This window comes from Periophthalmus magnuspinnatus, chromosome 6 (genome assembly GCF_009829125.3).
Source record: "Periophthalmus magnuspinnatus isolate fPerMag1 chromosome 6, fPerMag1.2.pri, whole genome shotgun sequence".
In the NCBI taxonomy this organism is placed as follows: domain Eukaryota; kingdom Metazoa; phylum Chordata; class Actinopteri; order Gobiiformes; family Gobiidae; genus Periophthalmus; species Periophthalmus magnuspinnatus.
The window spans coordinates 796,636-821,051 of NC_047131.1; the positions used below are offsets into that span (position 1 = coordinate 796,636).

General features: G+C 42.9%; 1 protein-coding gene across 1 annotated transcript in view; it reads right to left on the reverse strand.

The window, feature by feature from the left end:
* Positions 1–24,416, reverse strand: part of megf11 (multiple EGF-like-domains 11) — a 219,274-nt gene that overhangs the window by 193,959 nt on the left and 899 nt on the right. The window lies entirely within an intron of this gene.

Below are 24,416 nucleotides of genomic sequence, written 5' to 3' on the forward strand. Positions count from 1 at the left end.
GGGCCAAAGCACGGCGCAGTTGAGTCGCACGTTCACAGTTCTAGTGAGAGTGCAACTTTAAACAGGCTCCTCCCTGGACAATGTTTTCCTTCGTGGCCTGGTTCTCGTTCTCGTGATGGACTCGACAGAGTCAGAGTAAACGGACGGGAGTTAGCGCTGGACACAAAAACAAATGAAAAGGGTGAAGAAAGACAGCCGGAGTGTTGGAGCAATGGAGCAGCGCAGTGTGAAATGCTGAAGCAACAGCACAACGACCAGGCCAATTTTACAGGCCGCTGGGTCCACACCTCCACAGACGCGCTACACACTCTGTGTCTCTCTGTGTCTTCATTTATTTTGTGTCAGGGCCGTGATGTGAGAAGCGAGAAGGAGGGAAGGGAGGGAGAGAGGGAGAGAGGGAAGGAGCGGAGGGAGGGAGAAAGGAGGGCAGAGGGAGTGGAGGGAGGGAGATAGGGAACGGAGGGAGGGAGCGGAGACGGGGGGGTGGAGTGTGAAGCAGACACACACACACGCAGACACACATACAGACATACGTACAGACACACACATACATAGACACACACACACACTCAGTTAGACACACGCACACACACACACAAACACGAACACAAGAACCAATCGTGATTTGATCTAGAGATGCACTGGAACGATTCTGGAATCAGACATCAGTATGTTCATCTGATGCTGAAAACTGTGACAGATCAGATATCGGCTCAGTCAATATTGGTCCAGTCGATTTTGGCTCAGTTGATATCGGTCTAGTCGATATCTCATTTTGGTCCATAAACTAGCGTAAGATGATTGTCCAGACAGTGTGGCCTGAAACACCTCATAATATTTTCTGTTCTGTTGTTACTTTAAACACAAAACACATCTGGATCATTTTTACCTCATGCTGTTCATATTTTCATTCTCTGGTTTAATATCGGGGATCGGGCGATACTTAAAGTCAAAGTATCGATGTTGGTATCAGAACAGAAGACGCTCAATCGGTGCCTGCCTGGTTTGATCCTGTGACATTATGGATTAGTTTTTTGTTTTTATTTTTTTAGGATATTGTGAATAGATTCAGTGCTTTTCTGTTTAATGCAAATCCATCCTCCAAGACACTGTCCCCACCCTTCTGTCCTATTGGTCAGCCTCCATCCTGTCCTCAGTGAGTCGCAGGTGGGTCTGACCTATAACAGCACAGTGTGGACCCTGCAGGAGGAGGCTGTAGTTCCTCGGGGTGTGGTATGTGCATGTGTTTTAATGGGACAGACTTGATGTCTTATGTAGAGCAGATCAAATATCTGAAGTACGTTGACAAGTGTGGGGTCAGATTACAGATTTACAGATTCTTTTTCCTTTTTTCTAGATACAATATATTTTGTTAAACAGTTGTAAGCTCTCGTAGTAGACATTTGTCAGTAGAAGTGGGGGGCAGAGCTTAGGGGAAGGGGCAGTCTCTATCTAGACGCTTGCTGGTTTGATTCCGTTTAGTGCACATGTGTCAAATGCGGCCCGCCACACCATTTTATGTGGCCCGCAACAAGGTAAATTAAAAGGCATGACTGTCTTAAAATATCAGTTTATCAGGAGATACACACTTACACAGCCATTTTTTCATATATATGCAAATCTATATGCAATATTTGTAGCTTGAATAAGAAACGGTTAATTAACAAGATTAAAAAGTAGTCTATTTATTTTACATTACATTTGGTTACATTTAGTTACATTTATATGGTCTAATAGTTACATCTGGCCCTTTGAGAGCAACCGTTTTGTTGATGCAGCCCTTGTGAAAATTAGTTTGACACCCCTGATTTAGTGGATACTACAAAAGTGCTCTTTGGCAAGACACCTGCCTCTCTGTGTGAGTGTAGTGTGTGACTGGAGATGGTTGGAGATGCAGTTACACAGTCTGGTGTGTATGTCACAATATTCAAATTTCAAACTTTGATTTTGATGTGTGTGTGTCTGTGTGTGTCTGTGTGTGTACTAGTTTATGTGTCTTATACTTTTCAGCTCATGATTATAAACATATTTAAAAAAAGGTTCATTTCTGTCAGTGGGACTTTTTTAGTATTGATACCTGTGAACAATGAGGATCTAGTTTTGACACTAGTTTTAGTATTGATTAGTGTTTCCTATTCTTTTGTCAGGTCTACAGACTCGCACAGCCTTGTCCTAAATTTTCATGCGTTTTTGTGTTCTCCTGGAGCATCAGTAGATACAGAGGAGGCCAGGTTTCTCCTTTTTCACCTCTTTGTGTGTGTATGTGTTCACCTCCTCGTGTCCAGCTAAAAGCCGCTTAGCTCTGTCCCACTTTAAACTCCAGCTTCATTTCATTACTTGTTGACCTGTCAGAGTGAAACCTGAAATGACTTACCAATGTGATCTGGAAATCTAAAAATACACCGTAGCGTTTTGGCCCATTGTAAAACCCGGTGAGTTCAGGTGAGCTCCATCCTGGATTTGCATTTAAGATATATGCCAGATTTTTGACCAGCGACCCTAAACCGTCCTTGAATTCTCTCCAGCGAAATACACAGACTCCTGCTGCATATTTTAACAAGAGAAAAGTGAGCTGGATTTGAACAGAATTAAAATGAATTTGAATGTCTTCGGACGGTGACAGCAGAACACACAGAGGAAGAGGTGTAGAACATGTGTGATGCTGTAGTGTGTAATGTGCTCGTATAGTGTTCCACACGTCACCATGTGACCAGTGCTAAGCTAACATATAGCATATGAATCATCTCACACTCTGAGGACGAAACCAGGACTAAACTAGGATGAAACGGGACTAAATCGGGCGAAACCAGGACTAAACTGGGACGAAACAGGACTAAATCGGGCGAAAATGGGACGAAACCGTTTTAATAATTTTAAAAATGACTTTTTCTTTGCAGGCTGGCCACACCCAAATTTTTGACTTAACAAAATTCAAAAGAGTTGCCTATAGTTCCACATGGGTGTAGTTCACTTTGACCAATTTGCAAGTTTCTTAAATGAAAATCCACAGCATAAAAAAATTCAAATGTGTGAGGTAAAATTTTGAAAAAAAGAGGTTCCACCCACAATGGCCACGTTCCTGTAGGGTTTAGGGTGGGGTCATAATATATTTTTTTACTTGTCTTGACATGTGCTGTTTGTACCGAATTTCATTTGTCTATGAAGAAAAAGGTCTCTCATTGCCGTAATGTATTTTGATTTTTGAGGTGGGGCTGTTTTTGAGTCATTTTAATGCATACATTTTTTTGCATATGAAAATAATAATTTTTTAACCAACCTTCAATTCTTAGTCCAAAAAAAATTTACTTTACGTTAACGTTCTGTGGGTCAAAAACGCCCTTCCCCCCAAAATCAGGGGCAATCGAATACTACACCATTCATTCCAATGAGACAATTTATGACATTTTCATGCCCGCTCAGTTGGAAATACAGGTATGTCTTCTTTGGATTTTCTGTCCAGTATGATGAGTGGAATATGTGTACCAAATTTCAATTGTCTATGACAATTTTTTTCATCCCAGTTAACCAAAACCCATGTATTTCAATGAGAAATGTCAGACATTGCCATGGCAACACGCCAAATAGAGGGATGTCCTCATGGCCTTTTTTGTTCAGTATGGGAATAGGGATGTTATGCTGAATTTCAAAAGTTTGTGACAAAGTAATTTTTTTGGGGTCCAATTCAAAATTTCAAGGGGGCGCTGTGGAGCAATGTAATGATTGACCATTGTAAATTGTATATCATTGCGTTCAGATCAACATTTTGAACAAAACATACATTGATGCTGGGCAATAGGACACTACATGCCTGAGTTACATGCAATTTAAAACCTCAAAAAATGTATTTTTCTTTGCAGGCTGGCCACACCCACAATTTATGGCTTAGCAAAAATCAAGACAGTAGCCCATACCACATGGGTGTAGTTCATTTTGACCAATTTTTAAGTTTCTTGAATGAAAATCCACGCCATAAAAAATTCTATATGAGAGGTCAAATTTTGAAAAAATGGGTTTCCATAACTTAGAAAAATTCAAAACTGTAGACTATAATCTCACATGGGTTTTGTTCATTTTGACCAATTTGCAAGTTTCTTGAATGAAAATCCACAGCGTAAAAAATTCAATTGTGAGAGTAAATTATTATTATTATTATTTTTTAATTGGGTTCCGCCCACAATGGCCGACTTCCTGTAGGGTTTAGGGTGGGGTCATGATATAATTTTTTTACTTGTGGTGATGTGTGTTATATTTGTATCAAATTTCATTTGTCTATGATGAAAAAGGTCTCTCATTGCCATAATGTATTTTGATTTTTGAGGAGGCGCTATTGAGTCATTTTAAAACATTAATTTGATTTTTTTTGCACATAAAAATAATCAATTTTTTACCAACCTTCAATTATGGGTCCAATAAAACTGACTTGATGTTAATATTCAAAAACGCCCCTCCCCCCAAAATCAGCATCTATGTAATACTACTCCATTCATTCCAATGAGAGCATTTATTTTCACGCCTGCATGATTGGAAATAGAGTTATGTCTTCATTGACTTTTTTGTTCAGTTTGATGTATGCGATATGTGTACCAAATTTCAATAATATATGACAAACTTTTTTTTTTTTTTTTTCCATCTCTGTTAACCAAAGCCCATGTATTTCTATGACAAATGTTGGATGTTGCCATGGTAACACGATTGCAAATAGAGGTATGTTCTCATTTGCTTTTTTGTTCAGTATGCCAATATGGATGTCCATGCCAAATTTGAAATCTTTGGGACAAAGTAGATTTTTTGGTCCCATTCAAAACTTCAAGGTGCTGCTGTGGAGCAGTTTTATATCATAGCTGTACATAGCTGTTTAGTTCGTTAATGTTTCATTGGGTCCAACTCAATTCGATATCACTTATGACAAATGCACATGTTTTTATGCTTTTAAAAATTCCCACTGATTTGTGGATTAGCCACACCCACATTTTAGAACTCATCAAAAATGTAAACAATAATATTTAATTGCACATGGGTATTGGTTTGTGTGAATAAAATTATGCTTATATTTTTATCATTAACTGTAGGCTTATATTGTGTGTAGGAGACTAACAGAGTGTGATGGAAAACTACCAGTTGTGTAAATGAAATGCACTCTGAACTCCATGTCTTTTAATGACATGGGGCCTTTTTTAATCATTTTACCTCTTCCTTTGCTGGGAGATTTGTGTAGTGATGATTTTCTCTTAAGTAAACCAAGATTTTTAAAACCATTTTTACATTTTTTAACAAAATTTTTGACGAGCCACCAACATGGGGAAGAGACAAAAGGAATTCTTTCTGTGAACGCTATCGGAACTATCAACAACAAATTAATGAGCTACAAGCACGGATATTTGTTTTAGAATCTGAAAAAGGACTTCACCGAACCTTCCCTGCGACTTCCAGCGGTAAGCAGCCTACAGTTATTTTCAGAGAAGAGAGTGAAAAAACTGCTACTTTCAACTTAAACCTGAGTGATACAGTGTTTTTTCCAAAACTTTGTAAAGACAAGAATTTCAAGCAAACGCAACAAGTGATAAGAGACAATGCTAATATAGTTACATCACCCAAAATACAGCTTACAAACAGATTTTTACCACTGTCACAGACTGATGTTGATGTTAATATACAAACGGAAAATGGATTTTTGTCGCAAAACAAGAGCAATGAAGTTGGCAAAAGAGCGGCGGCAGACAGGCGGTCTGTGCCAAACGTCAAGGTCAGAGATACGCTGCTGCTAGGAGATGGTGCTATCAGAGATGTAACCCACAGAGGAATCCAAACTTGCTCTTATTCCAGTCACACTGTCTCTGAGATTACAAAACTCCTCCCAAAAGTTTTGTCAACATACCAACGAGCTAAACAGCTGATTGTGCACATGGGTGCAGTTGACACCGGAATGAATCAGACTGAAATCTTGAAAAAGAATTACATTGAATTATTTGAGGAGCTTGATAAAGTGGAGGTTAAGACTTTCATCAGTGGACCTCTTCCTAGCATAGACAGAAGGAAGATGAACAAATTTACCCGGCTGTTTCAGCTGAACACATGGCTGTTCAACACGTGTGCGGTCAGAGTACTGCACTACATTGAGAACTTTGATCTATTCTGGAAACGAGAGGACCTGTTCAAGGGAAATGGCCCACACCTGAGCAGAGGTGGAGTGAGAGTGCTGACGGATAACCTCCTCCACGCTCTGAGGCACCGGCCTGGACAGGGTCCTGGGCCAGTGAGAGAAAAGAGGAATGAGAGAAGCATTCCTGCTGCACTAACCAGAGACTGAGCCAATGTGTCAGCACCACCAGCAGCACCACAACTACAACCACCACCTCCCCCAGCGAAGGAGACACCACCAGGAGCACAACCATCTCCCCCAGGAAAAGAATCATCACCAGCACCACAACCATCTCCCCCAGCGAAGGATTCAGCAGCACCACCACCTCCCCAAGAGAACAAATCACCATCACCACCACCTTCAAAAGTGAAGGATGCATCTCCGGCGTCACTTCCCCCAGGGCCCACATCACAGGCCTTGAACCTGTCTGTGACAGTCCCAGCAGAGGTTTCAGCACCCACATCACCTCCCCTGCCCACAGACCAGCCCTGGGTCCCCTTTGCTACATCTACTCCCTCTAGGGACTCCCCACTCTCCTTTTCCTCCCCACCTTCAGCTATGGCTTCCCGACCATCTAGACAGTCTCATCAGATCAGGAATTAAGATGGCTCCCCTCACACCTAATATGGCGCGATCGAGAGTTCTGGCATCAACTCTGCTGAACTCTTCCCCGTACCCACCAATCCCCCCTCGTCTTTCACCCAAACTCCCCCCTGCTCCTCTTTGACGCTCACCTGGTCCCTCACCCAAACTCCCCCCAGCTCGCTACCGAAACTAATCTGAAACTTGCTGTGCTCAATGTCAGATCTTTATGTAACAAGTCCTTTTTAATTAATGATTTTATTTCCTCTTTTAATCTTGATTTTATGTTTTTAACTTAAACATGGCTCAACAAAAACACAGGTTATGCAATTCTAGTGGAATCAACTCCACCCAACTTCAAATTTGAATCTGAAACGTGACTAAACAAAAAAGGTGGAGGTGTGTGTGCATTTTTTTGGAGCCACTTGTCAGATCCTCCTACTGTTCTATATGGCTGTTATCCTAAGTGTGTTGCAGTACTGTAATGCTGTGTGGTACAGCTGCTTGTCCACATCAGTAAAGTCTGGACTTAAACACCTGATCAAGATCTGTTCCAAGACTGTGGGTCAGCCATTAGAAGGTCAGTATGAGGCTGCCTATCACAATAACACAATACGACTGGCAAGAAACATCATTTCTGACTCTAACCATGTTTTGAACTGTGAATATGCAATGCTTCCATCTGGGCGACGGTTCAGTGTTCCACGATTTAATAAGGTTAGGCTGAAGCATTCTTTTGTTCATCAGTCAATCCTTAAAATAAACAAGGAGCTTAATCCATAGCTATCAAAGTGCTAGAAAGTGACTTGAATTAATGTTTGTTTAGTGTCTGTGTCACATGTGTGATGTTAATGTGTAGCAACGGAGCCACTGTTTTTATGTGCAAGACAAATTTCAGATCTCTGATCTGACAATAAAGTATTATCTATCTATCTATCTATCTATCTATCTTTAGAGATAATTTACTTACTCACAGATTGTCATTTGGGCTGTTTTCATCTTTTGAGTATGTTTCCTTTAAAATGGAGCTAAAGCAATCCCCATCTCCATACTCTACTTAGTCATATACAAACCTCCCCAGCACTGTCTGAGTTTTATTGATGATTTTACTGAGATGCTTTCAGTCGTATGCACAGACTTTGATGGTTTATTCATTACAGGTGATTTTAATGTACATGTGGATAATGTGTTTGACAGAAACGCTAAAGAGCTCAGTTCTGTCCTTGAAACCTTTGGTCTGACTCAGCATGTCAGCGAGCCCACCCACAACAGAGGACACACTCTGGACTTGCTTATTACAAAAGGAGTAAATATTTCAAATGTCAATGTGGTGGATGTTGCTCTGTCTGATCATTACTGTGTCTTCTTTGACCTGTCTATTATTCCCAAACCAGCAGAAGACACGTAAATGATAAAACAGGTGCACTGTTCATGGAAATGATACACTTTGAAAATGCCTCATGTTCTAATGTTGATGATTTGCTGAACTCTGTGACTTCGAGTGTTTTGAATGTTCTGGACACCATTGTCCCGATGATGGTTAAAATGGTTAAAAATAAGCAGAAAGCGCCATGGGGGAATGATGACTCGGTCAGGGCACAGAAAAGGGAGTGCCGGAGGGCCAAGCGGGAATGGCACAAGTCAAAGCTCCAGGTTCATTATGAGATTTACAGAGAAAAAAATGCACATGTACAACCACAGTTTATGTAGAACAAGGCAAAGGTATTTTTCTGACATTATTGGAAGTTGTAGTAACAACTCTCGTGTCCTGTTTGCAATGGTACAGATTAACAAACCCCCCAGCTCCAAAGCCGTTAGAACTAATTTCCACATCTAAGTGCAATGAGTTTGCAGCATTCTTTAATGACAAGGTTCACGGCATTAAAAACGCCATAAATTCCACAACACAAATAACACCTCAGCAGCCACCTAGACACTTAGAGCTGACTCACTTTGCACCTGTAACTGACAAAACTATCCAAGAGATTGTCACCAGTCTGAGTTCATGTACATGCTGCCTCGATGTGTTACCCACTAAATTTCTAAAGTCTGTGCTCAACAGTTTGCTATCACCACTCGCTCTCGTAGTTAATATGTCACTTCAATCTGGAACATTCCCAAGCGCTTTGAAAACTGCGGTTATCAAGCCTCTCCTAAAGAAGAGCAGTCTTGATGCCACAATATTAAACAATTACCGACCAATCTCAAATCTGCCGTTTTTAGGCAAAGTCCTCGAAAAAGTTGTTTACCAACAGCTTATGAACTTCCTCGAAATTAACAACTCCTTTGATGTCATCCAATAAGGTTTTAGACCCCACCACAGCACTGAGACTGCTCTTATCAAGGTGACAAATGACATCCGCCTGAACACTGATGCAGAAAAACTCTCAATCCTGGGACCCCTGTTGTTCAATCTCTACATGCTGCCGTTAGGCCAGTTAATACGCAGCAATAATGTGTCCTACTACAACTATGCAGATGACACTCAGATCTATGTCTCACTGGCAGCAGATGAATATGGACCAGTGGATTCACTCTGCCACTGCATCCAACAGATCAGTGTGTGGATGCAAAACAACTTTCTTCTGCTAAACTCCGACAAGACTGAAGTCATCATCTTTGGCCCACAGAAACATAGAGAAAGTGTCACCTCCAGTCTCTCTCTCTAAAACGTTCAAATCAGGCTAGAAATCTAGGGGTAACAATGGACTCAGACTTGAACTTTAACAGCCACATCAAATCAATAACATCTGCAGCTTTTTACCACCTAAAGAACTTTGCAAAAATCAAAGGTATACTGTCAAAGCCAGACTTAGAGAGACTTATCCATGCATTTGTCTCCAGTAGGTTAGACTACTGTAACGGCCTGCTCACTGGCCTCTCCAAACGAGCCTTAACACAGCTGCAGTACATCCAGAACGCTGCTGCTCGGGTCCTGACTAGAACCAGGAAGTACGAGCACATAAGTCCTGTGCTCAGGTCTCTGCACTGGCTTCCTGTAGCTCAAAGAATAGACTTTAAAGCAGCTCTGCTTGTGTATAAGTCTCTCCATGGCCTAGGTCCAAAGTACATCTCCGACATGTTAGTGCCATATGAACCATCTCGCACTGAGGACTTCAGGGACCGGCCTCCTGCTGGTGCCCAGAGTCAGGACTAAACATGGGGAATCAGCATTTAAGTTTTATGCAGCTAAAACCTGGAACAGTCTTCCTGAAGATGTGAGACAGGCCTCTACTTTGACAATGTTTAAATCCAGGCTCAAAACGGTTCTGTTCAGCTGTGCATATGACTGATGGTAAATTTTAATGGTAAATTTATGATGATTATTTGTGATTATTTATGTTTTGATTTGTGTGATTTTAATGTCTTTCTTATACTGTAAAGCACTTTGAATTACCTTGTGTACGAATTGTGCTATACAAATAAACTTGCCTTGCCTTGCCTTCAGCTTGTTGAAGGTGCACTGGGCTTCGGAGGTCCAATTGAACAGTCTGGAGGGAGAAGTGAGTTTAGTGAGGGGTGCAATGACATGACTAAAGTCCTGGATGAACCGCCTGTAGAAATTGGCAAACCCAATAAATATTTGAAGTTGTTTTCTGTTATTGGGTATAGACCAATCAGTAACGGCTTTGATCTTTTCGGGATCAGCTCTCACCTGTCCATGCCCTGCGATGAACCTCAGGAAACTGACCTTATCCGCGTGGAACTCACACTTCTCGGCCTTGACGTAAAGCTGATTTTCTAGCAGACGCTGGAGGAACTGGTATACGTGGTGTTGGTGTTCCTGGGCAAGCGATAGCGCCCAACTTTTACTGAAGACGTCCCAGAGATCATGGTGCTCCTCAGACACGGAGGAGAGATTCAGCTCGTCCGGAAGATGATTTGGGAAGGAGTTGGCACCCCCAGCGGGAGACAGAGCAGACTGCAAGCAGTTGGCATGACAAGAGGGGCTCCATTCCAACATCTTTCCCCTAGCCCAGTCAATGATGGCGTTGTGAGCCACCAGCCAGGGATGGCCCAAGATGAGCGGTGTAGTGGGGCCGGAAATGAAATAAAACCGCCTAGTCTCGTGGTGGTTGCCAGACCAAACTAGGGTGACGGGCTCAGTGATACGCGTTACCTTGGCTAAAAGTCCCCCCATTGAGTGCTAGAGCTGTGAGGGGCTCCAGCCTTACCCCCGACTGCTCGGCCCCCTGCTGGTCCAGGAAATCCTCCTCCGCTCCAGAGTCGATGAGGCCTGAAATGGGTAGGGTAATAGAGCGAAAGCACAAGGTAGCGTTGAGCTGAAATTTGTTATTTCTCTTCCCTGGGATGTGTTGCTGACCTACTAGTACTCCCAGTCCTACTGATGGGCGCTCCCTTTTGGCCGAACTGGGCAGGTGGCTAGAAAATGTCCCGGTTTGCCACAATACAGACACTCACCCACCTCGTCGCAGGCATTCCTCTGCAGTCAGGTGCTCTTGACCCAACTGCATAGGCTCCTCGGGGTACGGTGTAGTGGAGCGGATCATGGGTCAGACAGGCAAACGAAGTCTCTCTCTCTAGCAACTCTGCAAGCGATTGTCGATTCAGTTTGCTAAGGAAATCAAAGATCTCGGGTCAGGCTGGCCATCACGAGATACCGGTTCGTCTCTTAACTGATCACTTAGTCCTTTCGTGAAGACGGCTTTTAACGCGCTGTTGGTCCAGTCCACCTCCGCAGCCAATGTCCACAATTCAATAGTGTAGTCCGCCACGGACCTGGATCCCTAGGCAAGGCTTAACAGGCGGAAAGCGGCGTCAGCCTGATAGTGCGGGTGATCAAAGACCAGTCTGAATTCACTCACAAAATTATCAAATGTCATCAGGTCTAATACAGTGTAAATTTTGCCACTGCCCATTGGAGTGCTCTCCCCCTCAATAATCCACAAACAGTCACAGTCAGATGTAAAACTCACTGGACGTTGTTGAAAAAAAACCCCTAACAGAGGTTAGGCTGACCTGAATATGGATCCGGATCGGTGCCCCTCCATCCCAGAGGACACAGCGCCGCAGTGGTCCCGCTGGTGGCAGCGGGAGCCGAGGGCGGTAGAGTGAGCAGAGCAAGCAGAGCGGAGACCTGGTTGGAGAGCTGAGATACTTGCTGGGTCAGGATTTGGTTACAGTCGAGTAGGGTCCGGATAGTTTGTTCGTGTTGTCCAATAATTACCCCATGATGCAAAAACACCCAGTGAAGGGTTTGATCCAGCCCCGAGTCTGATTGGTCCATTGTGGCCAGATCATTCTGTCGTAACGTCTGACAGGAGGGATCAAAAAGACAAAACTCAGAGAAAGGTTAAACAGTGGTTATTTACAGAAGTGCAAAGTGCAAAATGACGGTAGATCAAACGGTGAGTCGAGAGCGGGGTGCCATGGTCCAGGGGTAGAGTGCGAGTAGCAGAGTCTGAGACGGGAAGGACTGTACCGGTAGAGCAGAGCCGGGTCGGAGATGAGAGAGCTGAGCGGGTTCAGGGAGCGGGATCTGGTGAGGAGCAAAAGTATCCAATTTAGCAAAGTCAAAAAGCACAGAACATGAACTGAGCCAAGCAGGGTGTACCACAGAGATACAGAGACGATCTGGCGCTTAATGTCAGGTCCTGGCTCCTCTTATCTTCCCCAGATGCAGCTGATTGTAGATTAGCTCCAGGTGTGCACGGGAGGAGCCAAAATCTCCGCCCCAGCTCCAGGCTCAGATACAGAAGGGAAGGGAGAAAGCACAAAAAAGGGCAGGACCGACAGGGATCATGACACACGCACTGACATGTCTACTGCTTAATTCTTATCATTTTAATGAGTCCCAGGCTTGGGCCTAATAATAATGTTGTTTTTTTTTCACTCATTATTTTTCTCCTAAACCATAAACACTACAGTCATACAACTTTCTCACACTTTGCCCCATTCACAAGTCCACAACAAATCAATTGTCTGCTATGAATTTTTGAAAATGAAATTTGAAGAGGGTGCTAGAGAGCCATTTTAGGTGTTAGTGCCATGATTTGCCTATCATTGCGTTCAGCTCATAAATCTGCATAAACTCTGTATCAGCGCTTCCCAACAAAAAATGTTTGAAAGAGAAATAATTTTTTGAAATTTTCCAAAAACTTTAAAATTTAGGCTCAGGCCTAGTAATAATAATGGATTTTTTTTTCCACTCATAATTTTTCTTCTAAACCCTAAAAGCTAGAGTCATGTCACTTTCTGACACTGTGCCCCATGACAAGCAAGGCCCCTGTGAATTCTTTCACAAGTCCCTGACAAATTGATTGTCTTCTATGAATTTAGAAAATTAAATTTAAAGAGGGCGCTAGAGAGCCATTTTGTTGCATAGCACCTTGATTTGCATATCACCGTGTTCAGGAAGCAAATGTACATTGTTGTATTAGCTTTTTCCAACAAAAAATGTGTGAAAGATAAATATTTTTTTGAAATTTTCCAAAAATTGCAATTTTGTTGAAAATTCACCGTGACCACACCCAAAGTCATATTCAAAATGTAAATGAAAATCTTAATCTTCAGTGGGTTTTGGCCAAATATGAAGTGTTTGGATGAAAACTGTGTGAGGAGATGTCCTAAATGCGAGGGTGTGCACTTTTGTCATTGTCAGGTTTCAACCAATATGGCCGACTTGACTTGTACATTTTATGGTGGGGCCATAATAACATTTTTGTCATGTCCTGACATGTTCTATTTTTTTATGTGAGTTTCAGATTTTTACACACATCTGTGAGTTACAGATGTTGACTTTTTTCCAAATCGGGTACCCAATGAAAATGAAACTTTGAGCAGGCGCTACCTAGTCGTCTTTTGTTATTTATTCTCAGGCTCTTCGGTGACAATTGCATGTTTACTACCTGATTTATCCCATTTTCTGGGCTCCGGACGCGGTTTTAACAAGTCCCTCGCTGGGACATTGTCCTAGGCCTAATAACAATAATAATAATAATATCCCACACAATAGTTTTCAGTTACACAGTGTTTGACTGGGACATGTCATCATAATATCAAGGGAACTACAGAGTAAGTCATTATATTTGTAAACCTCCAGCACAGAGAGAACTTTTAGGTCTGAAATAAAGAATATTCCAACCATGACTTCTGGAACTGAAGTCACTGAGGCTCAGTTTAAATTGATGTTAAACGCTGAACCAGAGAGAGATTCTACGTTTACGGCCAAACAGACTCAAAAAAGACCAGCTTTAATTGCCTTTAATTCAGATGCAAAATGGCCTCACCTTTAACCACGACTGAACAGAAAATAGTTTTACCTCGAGACAATTAAAATAGGGATGGGACGATATTAAAATTTAGATTCAAAATTATTGTGACCAAAATAATCACAATTAATGATATCATCACAATAATTTTATAACCTTTTACCGTGCCCTTACTTTAGAACTTTACAGCAAGGTACATATACTTCTGCGTCACCCACACAAACAATCTACACAGCAAATGAAAGCTACGGCGCTCGTCTTTCAGAATATGCAAACCATTTTAACCTGCAATCGCCACAGTGCTGTCAGGAAAGACGTTTTACAGAAAAGCCAAAAATTTGGCTTTAGACTTCACTTATCTTTGAGTGCTCTGGTTGTGTCAAAGATCAACATATTCCCAGAAAGTTGGCGTCATTCGTTCTGTATAGGTCCAGAGAATATAATCCAGTCAAGGAATTATGTCCACAAAATAAGTTAAATCCTCCATGTCCAATCTGCTGCAGGAAAGTATTCCAAACGTGAAATCTTCTCTGTCACTTTTTTCTTTTTTTTTTTGTCGATTTCAAGCATAATAAACTTCTGACATCAGTGCTAAATACATGACTGCTACAGATGACTGAAAGTTTACGCTCACTCTTCCCCTTGTGAAATCAAACAATTACATTACACACATTCAGTGACACTTTCCCCTTACAGCCAATGATCAGTGGAACACGACGATGTATGGCATGCCATGGTTTTTAAAAAAAACAGATCTTTGTGGGGCTGGACAAGTGCGTAAACAAAGGTCATGTCCCAATTCGTCAAATGCACCATTCAAAGTACCGTTCAAGGTACCTGGCCAAAAATGTGTACTCCTCAATGTAGCTGCCATGTTGTTGCAATGGGACAGCCTTTGTTGTGTCAGAAGTGATGGAAGTGCTCTTCAACGAACACTGCGAATGGTGCATTTAAGAGCACTATGACGAATTGGGACATGGCTGAAGCCGAGTGGATGCAGAAATCTGCATTCTACGCACATTTGTTTTGTGTTTTAAACATGACGAAAGGGGCAAAACAAAGGAAGCACGTGATCGAGGACACTGTGGATGCTTGTACACGTTATACTAGAGGCATTTCGGACCTGGAGCGGTTCATGGCAAAGAGTGAAGATTCCACAGTGGACTCAGGAGTAGAACTTATTTTTTTGATGGATCGGATGCTGTTCTCAGTAAGCATGGTTTATTCTGCTATTGACATGATTGTAGGTAAAATATATCACATGTAAAAGTTCGTATTGCTTCTGTGCACATAGTGCGCATTCGAACCATGAGCTCTGGCACATTTGTGTTTAGCTCTATGAATTAGAGTTCATTTGTCTATCGTTTGAAAGGTATTGCTTTATTCTGCACTTTGCATTACTGTAGGTAAAAAATATAAGATGTGTACATATTAGCATCTCATCTGTGCACATTGGTGAGGTCTGGCACGTTCCTGTTCCTGAGAGTTACAGATCAGACTTTGTTTATTGTTAATATCTGGCAGAATATAGTTCAGACAGCGATAACTGTGCTGCTCAATAGGCACAGAAGCTAACAAGTGTCATTGCTATGACAGAGGCCCCCCTTGTGGGCAAACACCACAACTAACATCTAAACCACGGGTCATCAACCCGATGCCCGCGGGCACCAGGTCGCCCCCCCCAAGGCCTACATGAGTCGCCTGCAGGTTGGTTGTAAAAATAGCACAACTCACTAATGAGCTGCATCTAAAATTTTATTTTATTCTGTTGTTTTAATCACCCTTGCATTTATATAGTTTTAAAAATGACAATATCTTAAAAATATGTTCATTATACGTGAAGTTTAGATAAGTTAAGGTGAACTCTGACCTTCTCAGTTCAAAGTTAGTTCAGTTCAAGGTTAGTGTTGTGCGCATGGCAAAACTAGTGCTCAGTTAGTGAGCGCTGTGAAGATGTGTGCTGAAAATAAGACACTTTTCCAATGAGATGTAGTGATGTAAGTGATCATCTGAAAATTTAACAATTACTAAGATGAATAAAGTTAGTGTTGAATATAGATATCTGTTTCCCACCTTGCTGTCATTGTTGATAATTGTGAGAAATCATTAACATGATCAGTGTCTTCTCATAGATGATTATCATTTATCATTAGTAATAATGTATAACTAAAGACAAACTGAGCAAATTTGTTATTTCAGAAGAGCGTATCAAACTGGTAGCCCTTTGTATGACTCAATTCAATTCAATTCATTTATTTTTGTAATGCCCAAAATCACAACAACAGTTGTCTCGAAGGGCGTTCATGTTTTGGTTGATGGGGGAAACCGGAGTACCCGGAGGAAACCCATCCAGACACGGGGAGAAACATGCAAAACTCCACACAGAAAGGCCTGAGCGACCCAGGGATCGACTCAGTGCCCATGAAGTAGCTCTCAGTTTCAAAAAGGTTGGTGACCCCTGATCTAAACATTTTATTGAAACTGCAAACATGAGGCAGTCTGGTGCCGTAAAAGCAATTATAACCATGTGCGATAATCACCATTATTAAAAACTGCCACGAACGATTCATTGTGGACCTTTTTTATCTCAATTAGCGATATTATCGTATATCGTCCCATCCCGCAATTTAAAGGTCCCAAATTGGCTTCAAAACGTGTGTCGCTGCTGTACAGATATATTGTACTGAATTCAAAATAAATCTGCTGTGTGAATGAATCTAATTATGAAGCATTTTATCTTCCAATCTTTGGGAATTGGAATTGTGGTTAGCTTGCTAGTTGTTGTTAGCTTTACCATGACATAAATCCCATCTCTGTCCTTTTAAAGTCATGAAATGTGGTTCTAAACTCGGTGAGTATGTAGTATTATGATGTTTGGAATTCATACAGTCAGTGAAGAACACAAATGGACCTTGAAAATAGCGTCACGTTTGGAAGATGGAAAAAATCGGGTACAGCGGCAGACTGTCATAGACTGTATATATAAATGGACATAGCAAACCTGCTAGCCGCCACTTTACAAACAGGAAGTGATCATGGGCGCATTTCCAGCTCCATCAACTCTGGCTCCAATTCCCTCTCTCTATAAGAACTGTGTCCCCTCTCTCTGTAACTGCTGCTGTCAGACTCATCATTTTGGTCTTAAATGTTTGTATTAACCCACTCTACATGATCCTGGGGGTTTTATTTCACTATTGTGTTTGTAAAGCAAGGTACGAACTTTTTTTTTTTTTTGCTCTCACACTGACCCTTACACTGACCCTTACATTGAGCCAAACTCTACATCGTAGTCGTCTGGACACTGCAAATAGCCCCTTGAGGAACCCATATCCGTGATTGCTCCTGATACAGAAAACATGAGTGACAAAACGTCGTTATATCTGCTCTTGTGTTAGCATCCATACTATTGAGTGAGTGTTCCCTGACCTCCGGCATCGTCAGTAGGTCCAGGATGCAAATGTGTGGGGCAGTTAGGGCCTGTGTTTTATTCATGAGACTGTGTTGAGTGGGCAGTTATTCCCAGATGTGACTCAATCTGCGGCGCGTTCACAGTCCTGACGGCGGCGCATTGATCTCGGGAAGCTACGTGCTGCTGAATAAGCGCATGTGGCTTATGCTATAGGCCTCAAACGCCTCACTGGAGAACGCGAATCCATCATCTGGACTGGACCCGGGCCAGGCGGCTACGTGGGGCTGACCGAGGGAGCTTTATGGTTCTAGCATTTACTAAACAGCAGGTACACAAAGCATCCAGACAAGAGCACATTTTTTTTCATTTGTACCAAAATGACTACGCGACGCTGCCGAATCCTACAAGTATCACCAATTAAGAAAATAAAACTGGAGTAGGAAGTGCTTATGTGTGTGTGTGGGGGTGTGTGTGTGTGTATATATATATATATATATATATATATATATATATATATATATATATAGATTGATTGATTTAATTGATTGATCATATTTTTTTATTTTTTTTTATTTTTTGAAAATAAAGAACATAGATTTATAATCAGAGTCATTTAACATTGAAAAAGTCACATTTTGTCATCTGTGTCTGAATTCTGCTCCAAACCCCATGCCAGAGGACTGTAGATCCCTCAGTTAAAATGACCCAAGCAGCTATTAGAAATGACTGTTGATTGTATGCATAAATGGACATAGCTAACCTGCTAGCTGCCGCATTTCAAACAGGAAGTAATCATCGGCGTGCTTCCAGGTCCATCGAATCTGCCTCCAATTCACTCTACATTGAAAAACTGTCTCCTCTCTCTGTAACTGCTGCTGTCAGGCTCATCATTTTAGTCTTAAATGTTCGTATTAACCTGCTCTACGTTATCCTGTTTTTGTTCGGTACTATTTAATTTTGTCTATTTGTTGTTGCTAAGCGCCCACTCCCTCCTAAACTAGTGTTGCGGGCAGGAAGAGGCATTACCTTCAACAGCCTCGCTTCGGATTGTCTCTTTGGTTGTTATTATACTCATGGTTGAAATTCCAAATATGGAATTTGGCTCCAGATTAGCCGCTATAACTGCTAGCCTTGATGACCCCCCCCCATAACTGGAGTAACTGTTCTCACTCCATCATATTCACACAACATTCACACAACTCTCTGCTCCATATCCACACACCTGAGCGGTCCATCCCTCCATCAAAGACAAAGGGCCCATTCATGACACCGAGCATCACAGCTCTCTCATTACACTGTAAGAACTGCATTATTTGAAGAGTGGACGATAATGAGCTCGTAACTATGGCCACAGCGCACTCGAGTCTGTCGTTTAATAGGTACAGGGCTGCTTCATTTGAATAAAATAAGGAGCACTTTTATGCAGTTTGCCTTTAGTATCACGGCTGTTCTGGTTCAGTACAAACACACTAATCTGGAGTTTTACACAATATTAACACAGTACTTTAGCTTTATGGACCTACAGACCGACCAGCCCCAGTGTGACTTTAAAAACAGGAGAACATTACCAAAACTGGGTCAAACATGCACAAAAAAGTCCAGCACTAACAAGTAAATTGACTTAAAACCAAAGCATACATATTATTGGCCTAAGTCTGAACACAAACCTGATACTTGAACCCTTCACTTAAGCTCAGCTCAGAGTTTACACTTAAATATACAGTGGGTGTGATGTGCCTCCACTCCTCTAGGGGATGCTGTCGTGTGTTTATTTGTCTAGTTCCAGAATCGTTTCAGTGTCAAACTCAGTTAATCACCGCGTGGTCGCTGCATCCTAAAGTGATGAAGTTGTCTGACGCTACATATTAATTAGTCATAAAGAGAACGAGCACTCGGTACGAGAGGGGCGAGTAAACGGAGCAGAGACGCCGGCTCCTGAGATGAGAATGGATTTGTGCTGCCTCAGCCGTAATGATGAATAATAGTGTTATCGCCGGAGCGCACAGAAACACGCAGCGATGCTATCAGCTCATTTCCACAGTGTATTTCTGTGAGGCTCTGACAGTCGGCTCGTGTGCGTGATGTGGCCACAAAACAAGTCTGAAAGTGGCAGGTGCAGTGAACACATCAGCAGTATCTGCGAAAAGTCAGAGTACTCCCACCAGGGACGTCCTGGCATTTGAACAAACAGCAAAGGCCTGAGGAGTGCATTAATCAGAGCTGCTCACAAGAGAGCTCCCCAGAGCCCTATGTCAGACAGAGGGGGGCCCCGGGCCCCTGAACCACCAGAGCCAGCTCCCAGACCACCAGAGCCAGTCCCCAGACACCTGGACCACCAGAGCCAGTCCCCAGACTCCCAGATGATACATGAGCGCTCCCCAGAGCCCTGTGTCAGAGAGGACTCCCAGCCCCCGGACCACCAGATCCAGCCCACAGACCACCAGACCAAACAAGAGGGCTCCCCAGAGCCCTGTGTCAGAGAGAGGGCCCCGGCCCCCAAACCTACAGATTCCGCCCCCAGACCACAAGAGCCACCCCCCTCAGTCCAAATACGAGCTCCCCAGAGACCTGTGTCAGAAAGAGGACCCCGGCCCCCGAACCACCAGAGCCCTAGACCCAAACCCCAGAGCGCCAAAGCAAACTTCCAGACCACTACAGCCTTCTCCACATCCAGGAAGACCCACCACCAGAAGAAGCCCCCAGACCACCAGACTCAGCTTCGTGCCCATCCAGGAGAACTGCTCTGTGGTTTCGGGGGCCGTGCTCACTTTGTCCTGCGGGCACACAGGGCTGAGCAGGTCACATACACCACACATTATGATCACACCTGAGTCTATATGAACACACACACACATTATACACATACATTTATACCCGTTTGTAAAAATGTGCGTGGCACAATACAGACTTTTCCAAGTTGTCAGAGTAATTCATTTAGCCAATTAATTTATCATAATGAATGTGATGAGGGGTTAGTAGCACCTGCTGAAGTCTCCCTGTCCTTGTGTTTCTTCCTGTTGGCTCTGAAGCATGGTTTATTCCTGTTGGGCCCTGGCAGGGTGGTGCCCTGTATCCCTATATTGTCCTATTATTAATGAAATGTGTGTGGAGATAATGAGATGCAGACGCGGGGGCCTCTGGGACGGCTAACGGCCAACATAGAATCATGTGGAATCTAAATTGCAGATGCCCTCGTCGTTTCAATGCTTCAAACGCTGATGTTTTTAAAGTTTGGCCTCGAAAATTTAGCAGCACTTTGCACTTATTTAACTGAAGCGCTGAAAGTGACTCCATGTTCCCAGAAAAATCCACTCAGACTAAACGAGCGGCTCAGAGCGACAACGCAGCTGTGGACAATGTTTACATCACAGATACGAGGCCTGTGCTGTTTACAGGGCTGTGTGCTCTCCCTCCACAAACACACCCCCACATGCACGCGCGCACACACACAAACACACACACAGAAATGCCACCGCTCTACACCAAAAACACCAAAGTCTGCTCTGCTTCTCCAGATTTCATTAGCTTTACTTAATGTGGTTGCTGTAGCTGCGGGGTATTTGCTGCACTTCTGTTGAAATAATAAGATCTATCAGTCAAGATCCAGGCAAAACAGCTTCATCTGCAGAATAAAGGTCATCGGAGTTCTACTTTTGACGAGCTGTGACAGAGAACACAGAGAAACACCAAACTCAAGATGAAAGTGACTGCAGGCTGCTGTATGCTGCTGTACGGCGCTGAACGCCGCTGTACGGCATCACAAAGCTCAGAATTAGTGTGCAGTTCAGTGCTGAGCTCACAATTGTGTTTGTCCAAGTGTGAACCAGCCCTCGCCACTCACTCACTGTACGCACACTCACTGCACACTGCACGCACACTCACTCACTGCACATGCACACTCACTGCACACACACTCACTGGACACACACTCACTGGACACACACGCCGCACACACACACACACACACCCCATACACACTCACTACACACACTCACTGCACACACACACTGCACACACACACTGCACACACACTCACTGCACACACACTCACTGGACACACACGCCGCACACACACACACACACCCCATACACACTCACTACACACACTCACTGCACACACACACTGCACACACACACTGCACACACACTCACTGCTAACATACACACTGCATGCACACACACTGCACGCACACACATTGCACACATTCACCCACTGCACACACTCTCACTGCACACATATGTGTGCTATGTGTCTGTGTGTGTTATGTGTCTCTGTGTGTGTTATGTTGTGTGTCATGTGTTTTATGTGTGTGTCTGTGTGTTATGTGTGTGTGTGCGTGTGTTCCATGTGTGTGTCAGTGTTATGTGTGTATGTGTTATTTGTGTTTTGTGTCTTGTGTGTATTATGTGTGAATTATGTGTGTGATAGGTGTCTGTATGTGTGTGTTGTTTTATCTGTCTGTGTATGTCTGAGTGTGTTATGTGTGTGTGCATCTGTGTGTGTGTTTGTTATGTGTATGTTGTGTATTATGTCTGTGTGTTTGTTATGTGTGTTGTGTGTGTTATGTGTATTATGTGTGTTATGTGTATGCTTTATGTGTCTGTGTGTGTTATCTGTGTGTTGTTTGTGTGTGTTATGCGTGTGTGTTGTGTGTTGTGTATAACAAGGCAAAGGTATTTTTCTGACATTATTGGAAGTTGTAGTAACAACTCTCGTGTCCTGTTTGCAACAGTAAACAGATTAACAAACCCCCCAGCTCCACTGCCATTAGAACTAATTTCCACATCTAAGTCCAATGAGTTTGCAGTATTCTTTAATGACAAGGTTCACGGCATTAAAAATGCCATAAATTCCACGACGCAAATAACAACCCAGCACCCACCTAGACACTTAGAGCTGACTCACTTTGCACCTGTAACTGACAAAACTGTCCAAGAGATTGTCACCAATCTGAGTTCATCTACATGCTGCCTCGATGTGTTACCCACTAAATTTCTAAAGTCTGTGCTCAACAGTTTGCTGTCACCACTCACTCACATAGTTAATATGTCACTTCAATCTGGAACATTCCCAAGAGCTTTGAAAACTGTGGTTATCAAGCCTCTCCTAAAGAAGAGCAGTCTTGATGCCACAATTTTGAACAATTATCGACCAAACTCAAATCTGCCGTTTTTAGGCAAAGTCCTCGAAAAAGTTCTCTACCAACAGCTTATTAACTTTCTCCAAATTAACAACTCCTTCGATGTTTTCCAGTCAGGTTTTAGACCTCACCACAGCACTGAGACTGCTCTTATCAAGGTGACAAATGACATTCGCCTGAACACTGATGCACTTAAGACCGCTGCAGTACATCCAGGACACAGCTGCTCGGGTCCTGACTAGAACCAGGAAGTACGAGCACATAAGTCCTGTGCTCAGGTCTCTGCACTGGCTTCCTGTAGCTCAAAGAATAGACTTTAAAGCAGCTCTGCTTGTGTACAAGTCTCTCCATGACCCAGCACCAAAGTACATCTCTGACATGTTAGTGCCACATGAACCATCTCACACTCTGAGGACTTCAGGGACAGGCCTCCTGCTGGTAGCCAGAGTCAGGACTAAACATGGGGAATCAGCGTATGCAGCTAAAACTTGGAACAGTCTTCCTGAAGATGTGACTACGTCTACTTTGACAATGTTTAAATCCAGGCTCAAAACAGAAGAAACAGAAAGGTTTTTATTCTGCACTCTTCTGTTTTAATGGCAATTTTATGATGATTATTTGTGATCATTTATTTTTTTATTTGTGTGATTTTAATGTCTTTCTTATTCTGTAAAGCACTTTGAATTACTTTGTGTATGACTTGTGCTATACAAATAAACGTGCCTTGCCGTGCCTTATGAGTTTTGTGTCTGTGTTATGTGTGTGTTACATGTGTTATGAGACTGTCTTATGTGTAAAGTGCATCCTCACTGCTACTGTTATATGTTATGTGTGTGTGTTACGTGTGTTATCTGATTGTCTCGAGTGTAATGCGCGTCCTCACTTCTCCTGTTGAGACACAGAGACAAACAAACGAGTGAGCACGTTCTCTATAAATTGCGCTCTAATTACAATTTAGCAAAGTAATGCTTTTTATCAGCGCCGTGGAAAGAGCCGTGAGCAGTCCGCCGCCACGCGCTCATTAATCAGCTCTAATTAAACGTATTGATTAGGCCCCGCATTGAGAGGTGAACAGATTGTAAAGACACAACATTCCATCGGCTGCAGTCACCAATCACGCGCCCTTCAAGAAGAGAGGAACAGGACGAGTCTGTGGCGCTGTACTCATTACACTGTCACAATCCCGAGCACCGGCTCAGGGGCCGCTCGGGGCCGCTCGGTTGCCGCTCTCGCTCGGAGGCCGCGGTCCTTGGCTCTAGGCTCAGCCTGGACCTGGACCGGTTCAGTTTGTTTTCTGCCGTGGCGTCACTTTGTGGAGACTCTTAAATAACAGGCAGAAGAAGCAGAAAAGCGCGCACTGGACTTTGGGCAAATGTTAACTTTATTATGACGAACACGGCCTAAAAAACACAATGAGTCTGATCCATAAAGTCATGTTTGTAATTTAGTTATTTCTGATGCGTCTAAAGCGACACATCTCCTGTGAGCGGCGCAGCTACACACTCATTATAATTTGACTTGAATATTATAATGTGACTTTAATATTATAATGTGACTTTAATAATCTGAGATGTGACTTTTATAAATGCTGTGTTACTGCTCAGTATTGTATTTACAGGAACCTACAAAGTAACAGCTGCAGGAATAAATGTTAAAATGTATTTTATAATTTGGGGGGGGGGGGGGTTGCTGCAAACATCAGTATCAGAGTAGCTGCAGTCCTGTGCTGCCGAGGAGCGTTTATGAAAAATGAGTCCATGATAAATGTGTGTGATGCAGCAGCCCGCACACATACACTTCACTGGAGATGGGGATGGGACAGATGTTACTAAAGACCCCAGATGTGCTCAATGTCCAACCAATCCAAACTTTCACCTTCCATCACCAACTATTACGCAGACGATGAGAAGTGT